The 20,132-nt window shown below is 42.3% G+C and overlaps 1 protein-coding gene across 2 annotated transcripts in view; it reads right to left on the reverse strand.

The window, feature by feature from the left end:
• LOC126354385 (ankyrin repeat and BTB/POZ domain-containing protein 2) overlaps nucleotides 1-20,132 on the reverse strand; it is a 592,792-nt gene that overhangs the window by 497,072 nt on the left and 75,588 nt on the right. The window lies entirely within an intron of this gene.

Genomic DNA, 20,132 nt, shown 5'->3' on the forward strand with positions numbered 1-20,132 from the left:
TACTTTTTCGATGTCATCCGTCAGTCCCACCTGATGCGGATCCCACACCGCAGAGCAATACTCCAGAATAGGGCGGACAAACGTGGTGTAAGCAGTCTCTTTAGTAGACCTGTTGCACCTAAGTGTTCTGCCAATGAGTCGCAGTCTTTGGTTTGCTCTACCCACAATATTATCTTTGTGATCGTTCCAATTTAGGTTATTAGTAACTGTAATCCCTAAGTATTTAGCTGAATTTACAGCCTTCAGATTTGTTTGACTTATCGCGTAATCAAAATTTAGCGAATTTCTTTTAGTAGTCATGTGAATAACTTCACACTTTTCTTTATTTAGGGTCAATTGCCACTTTTCGCACCATACAGATATCTTATCTAAATCATTTTGCAAGTCGTTTTGATCATTTCATGACTTTACAAGACGGTAAATGACAGCATCGACTGAAAACAATCTCAGACGGCTACTCAGATTGTCTCCTACGTCGTTAATATAGATCAGGAACAATAGAGTACCCTCCATTGCCACTTGCAGCGTATTTGTTTTAGATGTAGGATGTTAGCCTGTGATGGGGTTGTCTGCAAGCATGTGGGAAGACATGTGATCCAGTTGATACTTGACCTGGAAGCAAGTGAATGTATTGCAGATTAATAGGACTTGAAATCCCATACACTGTCATCAGAAGCGTTATTTGTTGTTGTTGTTGTTGTTGTTGTTGTCTTCAGTCCTGAGACTGGTTTGATGCAGCTCTCCATGCTACTCTATCCTTTGCAAGCTGCTTCATCTCCCAGTACCTACTGCAACCTACATCCTTCTGAATCTGCTTAGTGTACTCATCTCTCGGTCTCCCTCTACGATTTTTACCCTCCACGCTGCCCTCCAATGCTAAATTTGTGATCCCTTGATGCCTAAAAACATGTCCTACCAACCGATCCCTTCTTCTAGTCAAGTTGTGCCACAAACTTCTCTTCTCCCCAATCCTATTCAATACCTCCTCATTAGTTACGTGATCTATCCACCTTATCTTCAGTATTCTTGTGTAGCACCACATTTCGAAAGCTTCTATTCTCTTCTTGTCCAAACTAGTTATCGTCCATGTTTCACTTCCATACATGGCTACACTCCAAACAAATACTTTCAGAAACGACTTCCTGATGCATAAATCTATATTCGATGTTAACAAATTTCTCTTCTTCAGAAACGCTTTCTTTGCCATTGCCAGTCTACATTTTATATCCTCTCTACTTCGACCATCATCAGTTATTTTACTTCCTAAATAGCAAAACTCCTTTACTACTTTAAGTGTCTCATTTCCTAATCTAATTCCCTCAGCATCACCCGATTTAATTTGACTACATTCCATTATCCTCGTTTTGCTTTTGTTAATGTTCATCTTATATCCTCCTTTCAAGACACTGTCCATTCCGTTCAACTGCTCTTCCAAGTCCTTTGCCGTCTCTGACAGAATTACAATGTCATCGGCGAACCTCAAAGTTTTTACTTCGTCTCCATGAATTTTAATACCTACTCCAAATTTTTCTTTTGTTTCCTTTACTGCTTGCTCAATATACAGATTGAATAAACTGCAGTAAAATGCCTAGCAGTAATCTGGAGCAAGCTGAAGTATGCATATTTCGAGGTCTTATTCGTTTGCCCGAATCTTAAGGGAAGTAACCCAAACCCTAAGAACAGATGGGTCAGTGAGCTAAACAGAAGAACACGTCAGCTCCAATTCATTTGCATGGATTTTAAGGGGGGGGGGGGTGTTATCCACGCATTAGGAAGTAAATGTAAATGTCGTGTGAGTAGGGCCTCCCGTCAGGTGCAAGTCTTTCGGTTTGACGCCACTTCGGCGACTCACGTATCGATGGGGATGAAATGATGATGCTTAGTACAACACAACACCCAGTCCCTGAGCGGAGAAAATCTCCGACCCAGCCGGGAATCGAACCGGGGCCCTTAGGATTGACATTCTGTCGCGCTGACCAGTCAGCTACCGGGGTCCGACGCATTATGAGGTGACAGTGTAGGAGGCGAGTGGCTGCAAATGTTATTGGCATTTCGCCTGAAGACAGTGGCACTACGGTTCGGATTGAGGTGTAAGAGACACTAAGATGACTGCTGTTACTGGAGGTAACATCGACATTGATTTGGTCTGGCTCGTACTGGTTAGTTAATGGCTATCGATGTACGATAGTGGGATATGCGTGTAGGTACTGGGTTTGTTTCTAAATTAATAATTGCACTATGCATATGCGTACTACCATGTGGATACACTGTTCCATATGGAATACGGTATCATGGTCGGCCACTCCTGAAAACCACGGGAGGAAGAACTGAACAATGCGATTACTAAACGCTGAAGATTTCGCTACTGTTGCAGGAGCTCTGAACTGTGCGTGGAAGTGCGACGCCGTTGCACTGATATAAATGATTCAGTGGATAGTGTGCGTGTTGCAAGCTCTGTGATGCTGTTAGAATTGTATTATAGAGATTTAGCTTAACTGAAAACCTGGTGATGCATTTCTCACGATACACTGTACTATAAACAAAGACTCTGATACCTTTTTGCCGTCGCATATCTAGCGTAGCGATCATTGGAATACGTTAAAGGAAATTAACGCACGTACAGGGACATATTTATAGACAATCATTCGATATCGATGATATGCAGATGTACCACATTTTCTTTATGGTGTCCTCGTATTGTAAAGGTGCAGCAGTAATGCTTCCTTGGTCACTAAAAACCAACATCTGACGCAGTGATTATAGATGAGATTAGGGTATATACAGAGGCATACAGACATTCATTTTTCCTCGATAATTAAGCATGTTACTAGGAAACGAACGAAAAAATCGATATCACTGCTATGACATAGTCCACATTCTGCAGTGGTTTGCGAAATGGTTATTTGGATGTACGTTCCTGTTTATAGCAGGTTTGCGATTCTGGTGGCTATAGCAAATTGCAGAGGACTGCTGGGTGTTAGAGCTGAATGTAACTATTGAATCTAAAATAGCCGAAGAAGCTTGCTTCTGTTCTACTACGTCTCTGACTAGAAATCACTAGAAGCAGTACCAATCGTAAAAAATATATGGACGCGAGCATACACAAGGCGGTTAATTTCTCCCTGAACGTCAGTGTGCTATTGTTTTGTTTTCCTCCTAAAAATAGTTTTCTTCATAGCCAGTGACGGGTAGAGGGCTAGACGGCTTTCTAACTTATGGAACAGGGCTGTAGCAACGTGATAGGATTTCGAGAGAATTAGCAGTGATATGTGAGCTGGCTGTGGGTATACATACCACTACATAAAAATGGTTCAAATGGCTCTTAGCACTATGGGACTTAACTGCTAAGGTCACGAGTCCCCTAGAACTTAGAACTACTTAAACCTAACTAACCTAAGGACATCACTCACATCCATGCCCGAGGCACGATTCGAACCTGCGGTCCCCCGGTTCCAGACTGTAGCGTCTAGAACCGCTCGGACACTCCGGCCAGCACCGCTACATACTGAAGACTAGAAGATTCGTGGGATTATGAGCGTAAGCGACGCTCGGACAAAGGCTGAGAGGTGATCTGTTTATTGTTTCTTCTAGTTGTTGTTAGCAAACATATTATTCCCTGGCACATACGTCTCGAGAAGTGACTACACTAGGTGTGTGGCGCGGCTACCGGCTAGTGACACCCCGCTGGCCCCTGTTAGGCACTGCCCACAAGATGCAGTGCTCGTTGGCGGACAGCTGCGGCCTAAGGATGGCGGTTATCAATGAAACAACCAGTTTTCAGTTACATCGGTTCCTTCCACTGACCGTTAAAACCGCTCAATATGATTAGTTTTGGAGGTACCCGATTTCCAGTTTCTTCTGTTATTTCCTCTAATAGACGTAGAAATCGACCAAAGATTGAACAATTTTGACTCGTCAGTTTCAAGATACATACAATCAAAATATTAAATTAAGTAGGAAAATAAAAGAAAACTTACTGAGTCCAGAGTTCGCTGCTTCTCTCCAAAACTGGTATGTGGTCGAATATTACAAAAAATCGCCAGTTTTCTTCTACTGATTCTAAGTTTTTGAAACTCAGCTCAAAAATCATGTTGTACCTGTCATCGGGGATCGTATCACTATTTGATCATTATGAACAGTCAGTGCTAAATGTGTGAAAACTAAGGTTGAAGAATGTCTGTCGTGTTCATTTGTCAATTTTTAAGAGCTACAAGCAGATAGAGGCATATACGTGGACACAGGCAACTGATCAGCAACTTTCTATTTTTATTGTATGCTACGAAGGAATTATTAAGTTTTCTCCTTGTATGATGCTGCTATTTTATTGTGGCTCCTGCCGTTCTTAAACTTTTAATGCATATGGGGCGTTTGTACTTCATTGATACCGCACTACGTAAAATACGTCCAGACTATGGGTGGTGGCGCTGTGTAATTCAACTAATGTCCAACGACAACTTCGAGAGACGACAGTATAGACCAGATGGGGCCAGTCTTGCACACTGCTTGTATCAAGCATAGCTTAAGCCACGACACACGGAAACAGGTCTCAATAAAGCTGTTCCAATTCGTACGCAATGTATTTTTAACTCATTTCTGTTATTAAAATCGCACTCATCGCCTTTCCCATTTTCTATAATAACGCAATATTTTAAACCAATTCAAATTTTACGAATAAAAATTACTCCTCATTTAAAAAAAATTTGTTGGAACACGAAAAGTTGTAGGATTTTACTGTGGCTAACTGACGTTTGTTTTTTACTCGGCTGCGTTCTCGCTTCCCGCGCCCGGGTTCCGGGGTTCGATTCCCGGCGATGTCAGGGATTTTCTCTGCCTCGTGATGGCTGGGTGTTGTGTGTTGTCCTTAGGTTAGTTAGGTTTAAGTAGTTCTAAGTTCTAGGGGACTGATGACCATAGATGTTAAGTCCCATAGTGCTCAGAGCCATTTGAACCATTTGAACAGGTTGCATGGACAGTTTCTTACATATTACGCTCCTGTTCCATGTTTGGTGTTCTTCTTCTTCTTATGAATGCCAATTTCCGGTTTTTTTTCCCACATTCCACAGCACTATGAACTGAACGCTTGTTTCAATGCAATGTTTTGGTTTTGTTGCCGACTGTCAAATGTTTCTGCCAAGGATCGAATGTTATTGCGAAACTTTCGAGTGTAATTATTGAAGTATCTGTGATCTGATCGTGTATGTGTGTGTGTGTGTGTGTGTGTGTGTGTGTGTGTGTGTGTGTGTGTGTATGGTGTGGGTTTTTTGTGTGTGTATGTGTATTTTGGTCTTTTTGTGGTCTGTGTGTGTGTGTGTGTGTGTGTGTGTGTGTGTGTGTGAGTGTCGAGATGGTGTGGGGAAGAATTTTTTTGTTTTATGTTATCATTTCCTTTATTAAGTGTAGTAGGGAGCCAGTGCTGACGCGTGTTTGTTCATTTATCACACGTTTGTTTTCTGCTATGGCTTTCTGGATGTGGAAGTTTTCTTGCGTTTGTATAAGATGTTTGTCATGGTTGCTTATTCTCATTATTTTCATTTCTTGTTCTATGTCTGTAGGATGATGGTTATGGTGTTTTAAATGCTGTGTAAATGTGGAATGGTTTGTTTCATACTTCCAACATCTGATATGTTCTTTGTATCGTGTTTCAGAAATGCTGCATGTCATGCCTATGTATGGCACTAAAATTGTGTTTTATTCAATTGCTGTCAGACGGTCCATAAAAAAGATTATCAATGTACCGTAATACTGCGATGTATTTGCATTCCTTGTTTGAAATAAGATCTGGATCTAGATGTTTATGTTGAACGTTTGAAGTAGTGTAGTTACTTATTGATCTGTTCGTTGCGGTATTGCGCGCACACACACGAATTTTTCCAAAATTAAATAATAAATATACAATTATACGTTGCACGCGACCATCCTGTCCATCCTCTTCCTTGTATCCCGTAAACTGATTAAACTTATTTTTTATATAAATATATGTCATGAGATCCTCCCAGTCCTGCAGCTCACCACGCGCCCTCAGCGATATTTCCCGCCATTTTTTTCCGGGAGGGATGAGGGGGAGTCGAGGTGGCAGGAGCCCAAGACGTCACAATCTCGAGCGCCCTCTGGTGGCAGTACAGTGAATTTGGTCAGTCGGACTGGGGTTGTGAAGGATGACCCCATGTGTTTGGCTACTGGAAGGACCATTATTACATCGGTATATTACTACATCAGTGCGCTGTTTACCATGCAATGTAGCACCTAAGAATAATACTACCTACCTGCCACATCGGTGGCAATCGCCTCTTGCACTTCCAGACCCCTGACAGTTACCGCAGGTGGTCGGCGGACCTGCGGTAACCTGTCTGTGATCCGGTGCAGTGCAGTCAGGGTATTTCTGTTCGGAACTGTCAGCGGTCCCTGCACTCTGTGCAGTCCAGTAACGGTGTTTTCTAGCACCGCGCATCTGCTCGCAGCTGTTAGCAGACGGTGCAAGTGATATCATCGTCTCAATTTGTGGTGCATGGTAGCTGTGTTGGCATACTGTTTTCAAGGTCATTGTAGGTGAAATTTAGGTGATGACTTCGGGATCGTTTCTCACAATAGGTTTGAGTCTTTATAAGTGATGTTTTGGTACTGTTTTTGCAATATATTTGGATCTTATTTCCAGCTAATTCTACATCATGACTTCCTGCTGATCTGTTGATTAATGACACACATCATGCATCCATACATATTCAGTTAGTTTTCTGTATTTTTTTTTTATTAAGCCTTCACCTTCTTTTTTTGAATCTGAATAATCTGAACTTTAAAATCGTTGCCTTAATTTTGGAACATATTCTTCATCAATTTCCTTTTCAAACTTTTATATTTTCTTATCTTTACTTGACCTTATTTTGTTTGGATTATGTCAGAATATAATGCTCCTAAACTTAATAATATATCTGCGTAATTTGATACAGCAAATTTCTCACCAACATCATTGACAGTAATCTGTTTTTGAGTTGACAGATTAATTAAACCATCTGTACCTTAAGATTCTTTTCCACCAATGTATGTAAATATACCAACAGGTTTCAATTGAAAAACTTTACCTTAAATATGATCACTATACTTCAGCATTCTTTCAACTATATCTGTCGCTTTCCCCCCCTCCCCCCCCCCCCCAAATATTATTTGCCGCTATCCCTACTTAACGTGCCACATGCAAGGCACCCATTATTTTCAACCATCGTTATTCCATCATTTTCGAGATTTATATTTTATATCGCGTCTGCAGATATCAGTAGATTTAGTAAGTACAGGCAGTACTGCAGAACGCATAAGATTTCAGTTCGCATGTTGGCTGAAGTAGCCGCTGGACCATTTGGCAAGCAGATGGTGGGCTGAGACGCTGTGGTTAGCTGTCAGAAAGACAGTTACATCAGCGTACAATACGTAGGGAAACGACAGCCATTCTGGTGTGAAGCAAGAAATTTTGTTTAGTAAATATTTACTAATGAAAGTCACTTTTTTCACTACAGATGCTACGAGAGGCCTACTGGTTATAAGCACTTTCTTATGACAATATTACAACGCGAGAAAGTAGTAGTTTCAGTAAGCAAACGAACAATGCTTAAGATAACGAAGTTGTAGAGTACGAGATCTGGGCTGCGCGCCATAGTCGCCAATCGCCAATGGGATGTCTTCCGAACTGTTCTGTCTTCTGTCGTAACACCGTGTCTCAAGAAATTGATAGTTTTGAGTTAATAAGTGATATATTGTCTCTGTATTATGAGATTTCAGTGTACACATCATAAGGGCATTCACGAATATTATATCAAGTAATATAGCTTCCCGCATTATGACTTAGAATTAAAGGACAGGATACAGAATTGCTCTTTCCAGATAATCTGATGGCGCTGATACTGTTTCTTGCGAGGGACATCAGCCACGAGAACTTTGCGGCAAAACTGGCAGACAGAAATCCTACGCGTCGACTCACTAACATAATCCAAGGACGGGTTATCTTAATCGCTGCAAATCTCCGATTGAAAAGCACGGCCGCTGGTAGTGTTGGCTTCTTTTGCTCGTACAGTCTTCTACGGACTCATCACCTAAGCTGAGACACTTCAGGAGGTAACTAAATCTTGCACACAGATCTGTACCATTTTAATAATAATAAAACTGAAATATACTAAATATTTTCTTGTAATAATAATAGTTTCATAATATCTCTGAAGAAAAACCTGCTACCAGTCACACTTTTTGAACTGATGATTTATTTCACTTTAACCAGGGTTTTGGGCCCGAACGCATATTCAGACGCAGAGAGGATTTCTTCTCAAAATTTAATATTTTTCTGCAATAATATAACAGAACATTCACGATTTTCTTGTTTACGAAATATTTTATATATTATACGAGGTCTTTACGTTTTAAGGCATAGGTGTCTCCTCTGTCGCGAGGCGTGTGGTATTCGTACCAGTAATCACTTTTAAAAAATTGTTAGAAGTAACAGTATGATTACCTGTAATTATTATTATTGTCATTGTTATTATTATGTTATGGTTTCCGACTATAGAAGTAATAGTGCGGTTGTTGTGAGTATTATTATTCGTTCATAATCCTGTCTGTCACTTGTGCCTAGTCCCACAGTTTTCGCAGGGTCGGCATTGTTACAATCGGATTTGGCACGCTTAATTTAAAGGTGTGGCCGGATGCCCTTCCTGCCGCCACCCCATACCCCCTGGGACGGAATCAGTGTACCGCAGCTGTCGGTGTCTAGTGCAAACCATGAAATAGCGCGAACGTGTTCGAAATGTCTGCGAGTCGCGTATCTGAGGTGGAATGTGGGGACCAGCCCAGTATTCACATAGTCATCATAATAAACTAAAGGCTATGCCTTGTCGATTTAGCCACGTTCCCCTCTCTCCATTGTCATCCTCTTTAATTCTTCATACGATTTTATCCCCATATCTTCTTTGATGTTATTAAAATACGTTGCTCTTGGCCTGCCACTTCGTCTTTTCCCTAAAACTTTTCCTTCAAATACATTCTTTAGGAACTGGTTGTGTCTCATTATGTGCTCCATCATTTTTTATTTTCTTCTTCCTATATAATTTAGCAGCGTTCTGTTCTCATTCACTTCTCTTAAGACCTGTTCAGTACTTTTTCTATCTGCCCAGTTTGTTTTCGTCATTCTTCTCCATATCCACATTTCCACTGCTTCCAGTCTCTTTTTCTCTGCCTTTAGTTTTGGCAAATTTTTCCTACTTTCTAGACTTATATGATTGTCTGTTAGTAAATTCCTTTTAATTTTGGAAAGCTTGCTTTGCCAGCGCTATCTTCTCTTTATATCTGTGATACATTTATTGTCGTCAGTGACTGTGCTCCCCAAATAACAGAAGTTCTCAACCTGCTCTAGAACATCATCTTCTAGTTTAATATTAACTTTAAACCATTTTCTTTTGTCTCCCCTACTACTATAGTTTTTGTTTTCTTCTTATTTATTTTTAGACTAAATTCTATTAGGATTTTAGCAAATTTTAGCATCATAAACTCCATTTCCTTTACTGAGTCATCAAGTACTAGTATATCATCTTCAAAACGAAAACAGTGTATTCGTTCCCCGTTACTTTTAATTCCTTTGGTTATTCTTTTCAAATTTTCAATGGCTTTTTCAATAAATAAGTTCAACAAATATGGTGATAATGGGCATCCTTGCCCTACTCCCCTCCTTACCTACCGGGATGTGGAAAACCGCATATAAAACACATCCAGGCTGGCTAGCACTCCGGACCACGTCATTAATCCGAACCGGAGCCGGCGCGCATATCAGATGGGCTACAGATACAATGTGCTACAGACCATTAATATGACGATACATGTAAAATACCTGCGCGAGAGATAAATACTCCGTGGAATTTAAGCATCTCCCTGCGAACTCGATAGCAAAGATACACAGACTTTATTAAGCTACGGCAAAGAGATAATTATGCCATGTTGGACATTGGAAGAGAGATGTTCTATATCGGATTGAGAGGAGATTATTGCAAGCCGCCATTAAGGCAGTAATCTATGTCTTATGGTATTGAAGAAACTAAACACATATAAAAGCACAAAAGGAGTATCAGGTATGTAGAGTTCATAACCGTTAATCATTTCGAAAGAAATATTCAGTGATTGTAATTACGCAAGTCGTTCGGAAGTGTTGTGTGGTTTGATGGTGCAAACCTGCAGTTTTACACGGTTTTGGAATTCGTCGAGAATATTTCTCCGAAGACCTATATAATTTCAAGAACTTAAGTTGGGCGCTACGTTCCATACACATGACACAGCATAGCACTTGGCTGTACCGATCGATTTCCGTAGAGCGATAAATTATCTTTAGCGGTTTCAGGTGGAAAAGTTCCAGTAAAGAGACTCAACGAGACCTGCTGGTGCGAAACGAATATAGTATTATCGTATTCTTAACTTACTGAGAACAGTAAGCAATGTAGACTTCATAACCACCGCAAACATAATTAAAAGGACTCAAATAAAAGGGGCAAACAGTGAAAAGGAATCGCTAAACCAAACCACAAACCATAAATAAAAAAATCAATTAATAATAATACGCAATCACATTAATAAAACGCTCATTAAATAATGGAGAGAACAAAAATAAGGACTTTAAACAGAGTCCAGGAAGCAACGCATTAGCGCTCTCGGCTAACCTGACGGGTTGTTATTCATCCATAATAACCACAGCATATGCCGTTTCTTTCAGTTCTTTCGAAATTTCTGGACGAATGACTAACAATTGAATCGATGAGGTATGTAACATTTATCTTTTTGTGCCATTACGAGTAAGAGATCAACATAATTGCTCTAATTATCACTGACCTTTGTTTCATCGTGTTCTCTGAAGGAAAGTTACAGTGCATCTCGGAAGTTTCGTGCCTTTTTCTTAAGTTGTTGAAGTTGTTCATGTCAGCACGCCATTTTTTGTCCACAACACATCGGAAGAATACAAACGTAAGGCCAACAGTACAATATTTGTCTCTCTTTACAGTCCTTAGGTTAGTTAGGTTTAAGTAGTTCTAAGTTCTAGGGGACTCATGACCATGGATGTTAAGTCCCATAGTGCTCAGAGCCATTTGAACAGCCACATACCATTCATAAGAGGAGTTCCAAGGTTCCTGAAAATGCCTGACGTAGTTCTTAGTTCGTATTTAAATGTCGAAGATCTAGTGTAGGCCGTCCCCGTTCGCCCTCAAAACTAAGCTCTCCAAATGGTTGTCCATAGACTTACTACCACACTTTTACAAATGGCTCTGAGCACTATGGGACTTCCACTAGTTCCCCTAGAACTTGAGAACTTAAACCTAACTAACCTAAGGACATCACACACATCCATCCCAGAGGCAGGATTTGAACCTGCGACCGTAGCGGTCGCGCGGTTCCAGACTGTAGCGCCTAGAACCGCTCGGCCACTCCGGCCGGCAGATTTTGACAATGTGGTATGTTTGTATCTTCTGAGGAGCCCGCTACTTCGATTATATTACTTCAGCAATCCAACTTCACACTTCCGCAGGAACTAATTTAAAATAATTAACAAATGCACCTCATCACTAAAACTATACTCAATAAGTAATAATACGTGAAACACTATGTACCATAACTTATATCTCAGCACCTCCAGAACTGTAGCGCGAACGATAAACACGTGCCTTTAGAAGAACTAGTGATTATCAACTGCCTTTAACAGCTTCCGTAGGGAAAGCGAGAGAAGGATGAATCCAGCAATGGGATGCGCTCACACCGTTAATCGCTGTTGCTGGGAAGTTACAGGAGGGTAGCGTGTAGCTGACCATCCCCTGTGGCCTTCCAAACTGGCGCCTGTCACACTGACAGCTGCCAGCCGTGGTGGTCTCGCGGTTCTAGGCGCGCAGTCCGGAACCGTGTGACTGCTACGGTCGCAGGTTCGAATCCTGCCTCGGGCATGGATGTGTGTGATGTCCTTAGGTTAGTTAGGTTTAAGTAGTTCTAAGTTCTAGGGGACTAATGACCACAGCAGTTGAGTCCCATAGTGCTCAGAGCCATTTGAACTGACAGCTGTTTATGTCTTGAATCCCCCCCCCGGGTGAACAGAGATTTTACAAGTATGAAGTATGACCGCAGCTGAAACTGTAGAAAAAATTTATACGAAGGATATTGAAATGTAAAGAAAGTGTGTCTTATCTATAACGCCACGACCGTGGCTTTACCTCAGTGATATGGATCATTCTGAACACGAGTACCACTCGAACTCCTGTTGCGCGGTGTGTCGCGAAGTACACGTGTGGGTGTGAGAGGGGCTGCGGCAGGTGAGGTGGGAACGCGTGTTTTTTGGTGACGGACAAAGGCGGCCCTCGCCCGCCTGCCCCGCCCCGTCGCCAGAGCACAGCTGGGCCGGCGAGTCCTCTGGCAACGCCGCGGCACAGCCAGCCCCGGGCGCGCACTGCGGCCCGTCCACCGCACAGCTGCCAAGTGCGAACCTCCCGAAGCCGACGTCTCGCTACGACGGCACCGTGCACCTGTTCTGACAGCTCTTTACTTCCGGTCTACTCAGTGTCTGTCACACTTTACCGTCCCCTGGCGTCTCTGATGTTTATATTGGGTGATCCAGAAATACACTACTGGCCATTAAAATCGCTACACCACGAAGATGACGTGCTACAGATGCCAAATTTAACCAACAGGAAGAAGATGCTTAGCTTCTCAGAACATTCACGCAAGGTCGGCGCCGGTGGAGACACCTACAACGTGCTGACACGAGGAAAGTTTCCAACCGATTTCTCATACACAAACAGCAGTTGACCGGCGTTGCCTGGTGAAACGTGTTGTGATGTCTCGTGTAGAGAGGAGAAATACGTACCATCACGTTTCCGACTTTGGTAAAGGTCGGATTGTAGCCTATCGCGATTGCGGTTTACCGTATCGCAAAATTGCTGCTCGCGTTGGTCGAGATCCAATGGCTGTTAGCACAAAATGGAATCGGTGGGTTCAGGAGGGTAATATGGAACGCCGTGCTGGACCCCAACGGTCTCGTATCACTAGCAGTCGAGATGACAGGCATCTTATCCGCATGGCTGTAACGGATCGCGCAGCCACGTCTCGATACCTGAATCAACAGATGGGGACGTTTGCAAGACAACAACCATCCTCACGAACAGTTTTACGTTTGCAGCAGCATGGACTATCAGCTCGGAAACCATGGCTGCGGTTACCCTTGACGCTGTATCACAGACAGGAGCGCCTGCGATGGTGTACTCGACGACGAACCTGGGTGCACGAATGGCAAAACATTTTTTCGGATGAATCCAGGTTCTGTTTACAGCATCATGATGGTCGCATCCGTGTTTGGCGACATCGCGGTGAACGCACATTGCAAGCGTGTATTCGTCATCGCCATACTGGCGTATCACCGGGCGTGATGGCATGGGGTGCCATTGGTTACACGTCTCGGTCACCTCTTCTTCGCATTGACGGCACTTTGAACAGTGGACGTTACATTTCAGATGTATTACGACCTGTGGCTGTACTCTTCATTCGATCCTTGCGAAACCCTATATTCCAGCAGGATAATGCAAGACCGCATGTTGCAGGTCCTGTATGCGCCTCTCTGGATACAGAAAATATTTAACTGCTGCCCTGGTCAGCACATTCTCCAGATCTCTCACCAATTAAAAACGTCTGGTTAATGGTGGCCGAGCAACTGGCTCGTCAGAATACGCCAGTCACTACTCTTGATGAATTGTGGTATCGTGTTGAAGCTGCATGGGCAGCTATACCTGTACACGCCATCCAAGCTCTGTTTGACTCAATGCCCAGGCGTATCAAGGCCGTTATTACGGCTAGAGGTGGTTGTTTTGGGTACTGATTTCTCAGGATCTATGCACTCACATTGCGTGAAAATGTAATCACATGTTATTTCTAGTATAACATATTTGTCCAATGAATACCCGTTTATCACCTGCACTTCTTCTTCTTGTAGCAACTTTAATGGCCAGTAGTGTATGTGTAGAATTTTGTGGGATGATAGGTCGGATACAGGCAGTCATTTTAAGCATACGAGCTCGGGGTCTCTGACTCGTATTTAGGGCGCTAGACTCCGCCAAAGCGCGTTCGCTTTGCCTCTAGGGAACATCGCTACGCATTGAGTTTACTGCTGTAAATACGCGAACTGTGCGCCACTAACCTGATGGCATAACTCATGCCGTCGGACCACGGAACGGAGTACATGGGTAATGTTTCATTGGCTTGATCACGGACGTCTCCTGCAGCAACAGTAATTCGGGCTACGAGTTCTTCCACAGCGTTTACAGGTCTTTGATACGCAAGAGCCTTCACGGGGCTGCAAAGGTGAAAATCAAGCAGTGTGAGATCCGGGGACCTTGCACGCCAGTGAAAACGTTCTTAACGTCAAATCCAGCGTGCAGACTGTTTTCCGTCCGATAACGTCTCACTCGATTCGTGAAATGGGGATGTACCCTATCATGCTTGAAGAACATTCCACTTCTGGCTTGAAGCAGCACTTCTTCGAGAAGACCGTGAAGTACGTGTTCGAGAAATACACGGTAAACACTACCAGTTAGACGGCGTGGTAGAATGTAAGGCGCGGCAACTTGGTTGTGAATAATTCCAGGCCAAACATTAACTGAAAATCGTTCCTGAAGGTGGTGTAACGCCGTACCTTGAGGATTTTCACGACACCATACATGGGAGTTGCCGCTGTTGAATTTTCCTTGGCGGGCGATAGTCGATTCCTAAGCCCAGAGAAGAACGTTTGCGAGGCCGGGAGTTAACATTTTTTGTTGCAAAAACCATATGTCGAAGTCGTTTCTAAATGGAAAATCAGTGGGTAGAAGGACCTGTAACTTACAAAGCTTGTCAGGATGACGATGAAGATCGCGCAAAGTTCTTCAAACAATGCTGGAACTAGCATTTACAGCATGAGCAACGGAACGTACGCTATCTGAAGGATTGTTGTTGTATGTTTTTTGTACAGGCGACTAACCACGTCAGCAAATGTGCTTTGGCTTGGTATTCGTCTGCTTGGATAATGTTCTGCATACAAACAGCGTGCTCATCCCATAATTCCTACAGCACTGAAGGCCAAGTATATGTCTGAAAGTTCATTCCACGTGAGGCGTTCCATGTCCTACGCATGACAACACAGAGTAAACGATCTTTTTACATTTGAAAGTGCATATCATTGTTCCATGACATCTTTGGCGCAACACTTGATTACGAACTACGTTGAGTTTGAAGCGAAGTACACAAATGACAGCTCAGTTCAGCTGCACTTAACCGAATGAGGAGAAAGTGAAATGGTACAGAATTTCATCGTTAGGGCGCGGGTACCAATGTAAACAAATGACAATAGACATCCAAACTTTGGGGTATTTCATGCCGGTTAATTACACCACCAGGCAGGCCGATGACTTTCGAGGTCGCCTACCGTCGTAAATGTGAGACAGCAATCGCACGTTTACAATAATTGCCTGCGCCAAGCCTATCATCCCACAAAAATTCTTTACTCATTTCTGAAACATTTGGTATAATTTCGGATTGCTGCTGGGCATAAAGTCGTCGACAACCGATAATACTTCGACAGATGAACACCCCGTCATTTTCAAAACACAAATGAAACGTGGATCGGTGGCTGGGGTGACGCCTACCACGAAGTCCAAAGAAGGCGTATACAGATAGGGAACTCGCGCTGTAAACAGCTGGCGCAACGACACAACCAAAGATTAACCAATGTCAAATGTTACAGATACTGAAATATTAATTAAAAATGGGTGAGTAAGTAGTGCAAACTGCGTCCCTCTGTTGAGCACGTAGAGTTGACGATTTCAGGCAGTACTGAAGCAAAAACCTCCAGCTCTCTATATAAGGTCACTTGCTAGTTTAATCTCAATAGCTTCCTGATAACACTATCCATGCAACTGGAAGAGCACGTCTGTGTTGTCATATTCCATTGGGTAATCGGTACCAAGACAATATTTATTTACTGGGTAGCTTAGCGCCTTCTGTTTCCCTCGCGTAGACTGTATAGTCTGCACAACTTGTTTTCTTTAATCGAATTTTTATGTTGTTCACAAATTGAAAACTTTCTCAACTTTTCAGGCTGATTAAGGCCATAGAAACATGGTCTTTTCCGAAGATACTTGTGACCAAAAAGCGATTCTGGTAGCTGGAGTTCAAAAGGTTTCCGTTCATCAGATCTTTTGTGTTCTTCTGGCGATACTTCTACAGAAATCACATCACCTAACACGTATTTCTTTACATGTAAACGAGAAGTGAAACATCAATATTCATAGATTTTGCTTTTTTTAGTGTAACGAAATATTTTCTTAAAAATTTTAATCCCTTATTTCAACCCCTTGGCGATTGAATTTCCAGAAACAGTGAACATGTATTTTTGTAATTTCTAACAAAGAAGCCAAATACAAGTTTGCATAGATTTAGCTTTGAAAATACTTTCATAATGAAACAATTCCATAAATATTTTCATCCATTTTTTCTCTCCCTTCCGAGTGGAATTTCGAAGAATCCTTCCCTAACGGTGCCCACAGTAATAAATCAACACTGTCTCCAAATTTCAAGTTCCTGTCGTTAGCAGTTTGTGCAGAGTGATACCCTGTTTCACTTCTTTAGGGGTTGAATTTCCACAAACACTGAAATGAGAATTTTTTAATTTCCAACACAGAAGCGAAATACAAATTTTCACAGATTTAGCTTCAAATATGCTTGCATAATGAAATATTTCCATAAATACTTTCATCCCCTTGATGATTGAACACTTATTTTTTATTTCCAACCGAGAAGCCAAATTCAGATTCTAATAGATTTAGTTTTAAAATACTTTTATAATGAAATATTGTCATCAACATTTCATCCACTATTTTATCCCCTTAGGAGTTGAATTTTGACACTGAAATAATTTTTTTTTTTTTTTTTTTTTTTTTGGAACCGAGAAGTAAAATACAATTTTTCACAGATGTGGCTTTAAAAATACTTTAGTAGTTCTTTAGTAATGATTTATTTTCAAAAACAAATTTCACACATTATTTCACGCCATAGGGAATAAATCCCAAATATGCTGAAACATGTAATTCTTTATTTCTAAGAAACGAAATATCAATTTTCGTAGGTTTAGATTAAAAATCGCCTTAATAGCGCCATATTTTCAAAAAAAAAACTTTCATCCCATATTTCACCCCCTCAGGGATGAAATTTCAAAAAAATCCTTCCTCGTGAAGGTGTAGGACATTTCTTTATGTGATCACTGCTAAAGAATTTCACGTGCCATATCTTGATCGACTAAGCGCGAACTCTTATTTACGTATGCAGATAAAGTTTTTGAACTCTCGCTGTTGGTGTTATCAGTCGTAAGAGTAAAAAATGAATTTATTTTTACAATGATTAATGTGTACGAGTCCAAGTGACAGATTAGTGTATAATAGTTAAATTACAGTAAAAGATTAAGCATCGTCCGTATTTTTTCTTTACTGAATACTCTTATCCAAACCCACGCTTCGTATATTAAAAAACAACAGAGAGCTGAAAGCAGAATCCTTTGGGACATGATGTCCGACTGCTTCAAATTGTGTGTGCCTCTGTGATCGATATGGAACTCTTACATTCTGGTTTCTGCCACGCAAGTAAGATAAATTGCGTGAATTGTCACAGGATATGTGTGGATGAAAAGAGACATTGTGAGTAAACACTTTTGCTTAAACACTCTGAGTATTCGAGGATGTCTGTTTAACAACATGTCTCGCGTAGGAATCATGCGAATAAGGTGCGAGAGGTAAGTTCGTGCACCAAGGCTTTTAATGCACTTTCTATACCACCGGAGCCACTGTCATCGGTAAGAATGAATGCCTGGAGATAAGACGTTTTAGGGCAATCATTTTAAGGAGGCCATGTTCCCGTAGAGCAGTCTACAACATCAAAGTCATTTTTATGTTTCTGTTCTGCCCTCCACAAAAACTCGTATTTTCTGCCGAACACAAAGACTCCCACGGACTTTCCTCCGGATAACATATTTATGAAAACAGTAGGCCTATGTCTTTTTAAACAATAACATACAAGAAAATAGACTCCTCGTAATTACCCATTAATTACTTATATTTCAACTCCAATACGTAAACAAGAAAAACGTGTGGTATTTCGTTCCATATGGCTAATCACTGCCACCCGGATACAGCAAATGGTAGTTGGTTCAGACCTCTCTCTCGCGGTTCTAGGCGCGCAGTCCGGAACCGTGCGACTGCTACGGTCGCTGGTTCGAATCCTGCCTCAGGCATGGATGTGTGTGATGTCCTTAGGTTAGTTAGGTTTAAGTAGTTCTAAGTTCTAGGTGACTAATGACCACAGCAGTAGAGTCCCATAGTGCTCAGAGCCATTTGAACCTTTTTTTTTTCAGACCTCTCTAGAGAGCAGCACGTTATGGAATGGACTTATTTCTATTGTGCACGGTTTGCGTCATATATTCCATCACAGTTTACAACAGAGAACCAGAAATCTAAAAAATGGTAGTTGGTTCTCTCAATTGAAAATCTACGTCGATTTGTCCGCCACTCCACATGCGACGAGAATATTGCAGAAAGGAGCTAATAATCATACGAAGTACCCTCCACCAAGCGGTGCACAGCAACTCACCGTGTGATATGTGTAGATGTAGACTGGAGATATTAAAGCTACCTTTAAATATGTCAAAACGAAAAGTTTAAGGCCTGGGGCTTTCGACGGGGGAATCCCTCGGTCCAGCTTGAGACTGGGACTATTGTGCTGCAGCAGCCAGAACATGAAGGGTGAGAGAGGGGTTGGCCAGATGACGCACCGGGGCGGAAGTGAGCGGCGACCCTGGCCTTTCTGGAGGAAGCTCCGGCCGTGACGGGGCGCGCTCGCCAGGGATTTTGTCACGAGGGCGGCTGGCCCGCGGCACGAAGCTTCTGCGAAAGCACGCCTGTTCTTCTGTTATCTGCCTCGACTCTAAAGTCAAGGCCGACTCCCTGCCGTGTTAATATCACATTCACAGGCCTTAAACTTTTCGTTTTGAGCACATTTAAACTAGTTTAGACTTCATCTCTATTCGACGTCTACACTTACGCACAGCGAGTAACTGTGCATCGTTTGGTGGAGGGTTCAAAAATGGTTCAAATGGCTCTGAGCACTATGGGACTTAACAGCTATGGTCATCAGTCCCCTAGAACTTGGAACTACTTAAACCTAACTAACCTAAGGACATCACACAACACCCAGCCATCACGAGGCAGAGAAAATCCCTGATCCCGCCGGGAATCGAACCCGGGCGTGGGAAGCGAGAACGCTACCGCACGACCACGAGATGCGGGCATTTGGTGGAGGGTACATCGCATACGATTATAAGCTACTTTCTGCCATATTCTGTTCGCATATGGAAAGACGGACAAATAATTGTCTATATGGCGTAGAGAAACAACTGCAGGAGTTGAAAAGAAGTAAGTCACCAGCTCCAGATGGAATCCCAATTCGGTTTTTCAAAGAGTATTCTACGGTGTAGGCCCCTTACTTAGCTTGCATTCATCGCGAATTTCTCGCCTTGCGCGAAGTCCCAAGCGACTGGAAAAAAGCGCAGGTGACTCCTGTGTATAAGGACAAAAGAACGGAACCGCAGAATTACAGGCCAATATCCCTAACAAGAGTTTGCTGCGGACTCCTTTAATATATTCTCAGTTCGAATTAAATAAATTTTCTTGATATCGAGGAGTTTATGTCCACGAATCAGCATGGTTTTAGAAAGCATCACTAGTGCGATAATCAAGCTTGCCCTTTTCTCAAGTAATGTACTGAGAACTATGGATGAAGGGCAACAGGCAGTTTCCATATTTCTATATTTCTGGAAAGCGTCTGACACGGTGCCCCAATGCAGGCTATTAAAGGACGTACGAGAATATGGAATAGGTTCACAGATATGCGAGTGGCTCGAAAACTTCTTAAGCTATAAAACCCAGTATGTTGTCCTCGACGGTGAGTGTTCATCGGAGACAAGGGTATCTTCAGGAATGCCCCAGGACCGCTATGATTTGGCAGACAGGGTGGGCACCAATCCGCGGTTGTCTGCTGGTAATGTTGTGGTCTACAGTAAGATA

This window comes from Schistocerca gregaria, chromosome 3 (genome assembly GCF_023897955.1).
Source record: "Schistocerca gregaria isolate iqSchGreg1 chromosome 3, iqSchGreg1.2, whole genome shotgun sequence".
Lineage (NCBI taxonomy): Eukaryota > Metazoa > Arthropoda > Insecta > Orthoptera > Acrididae > Schistocerca > Schistocerca gregaria.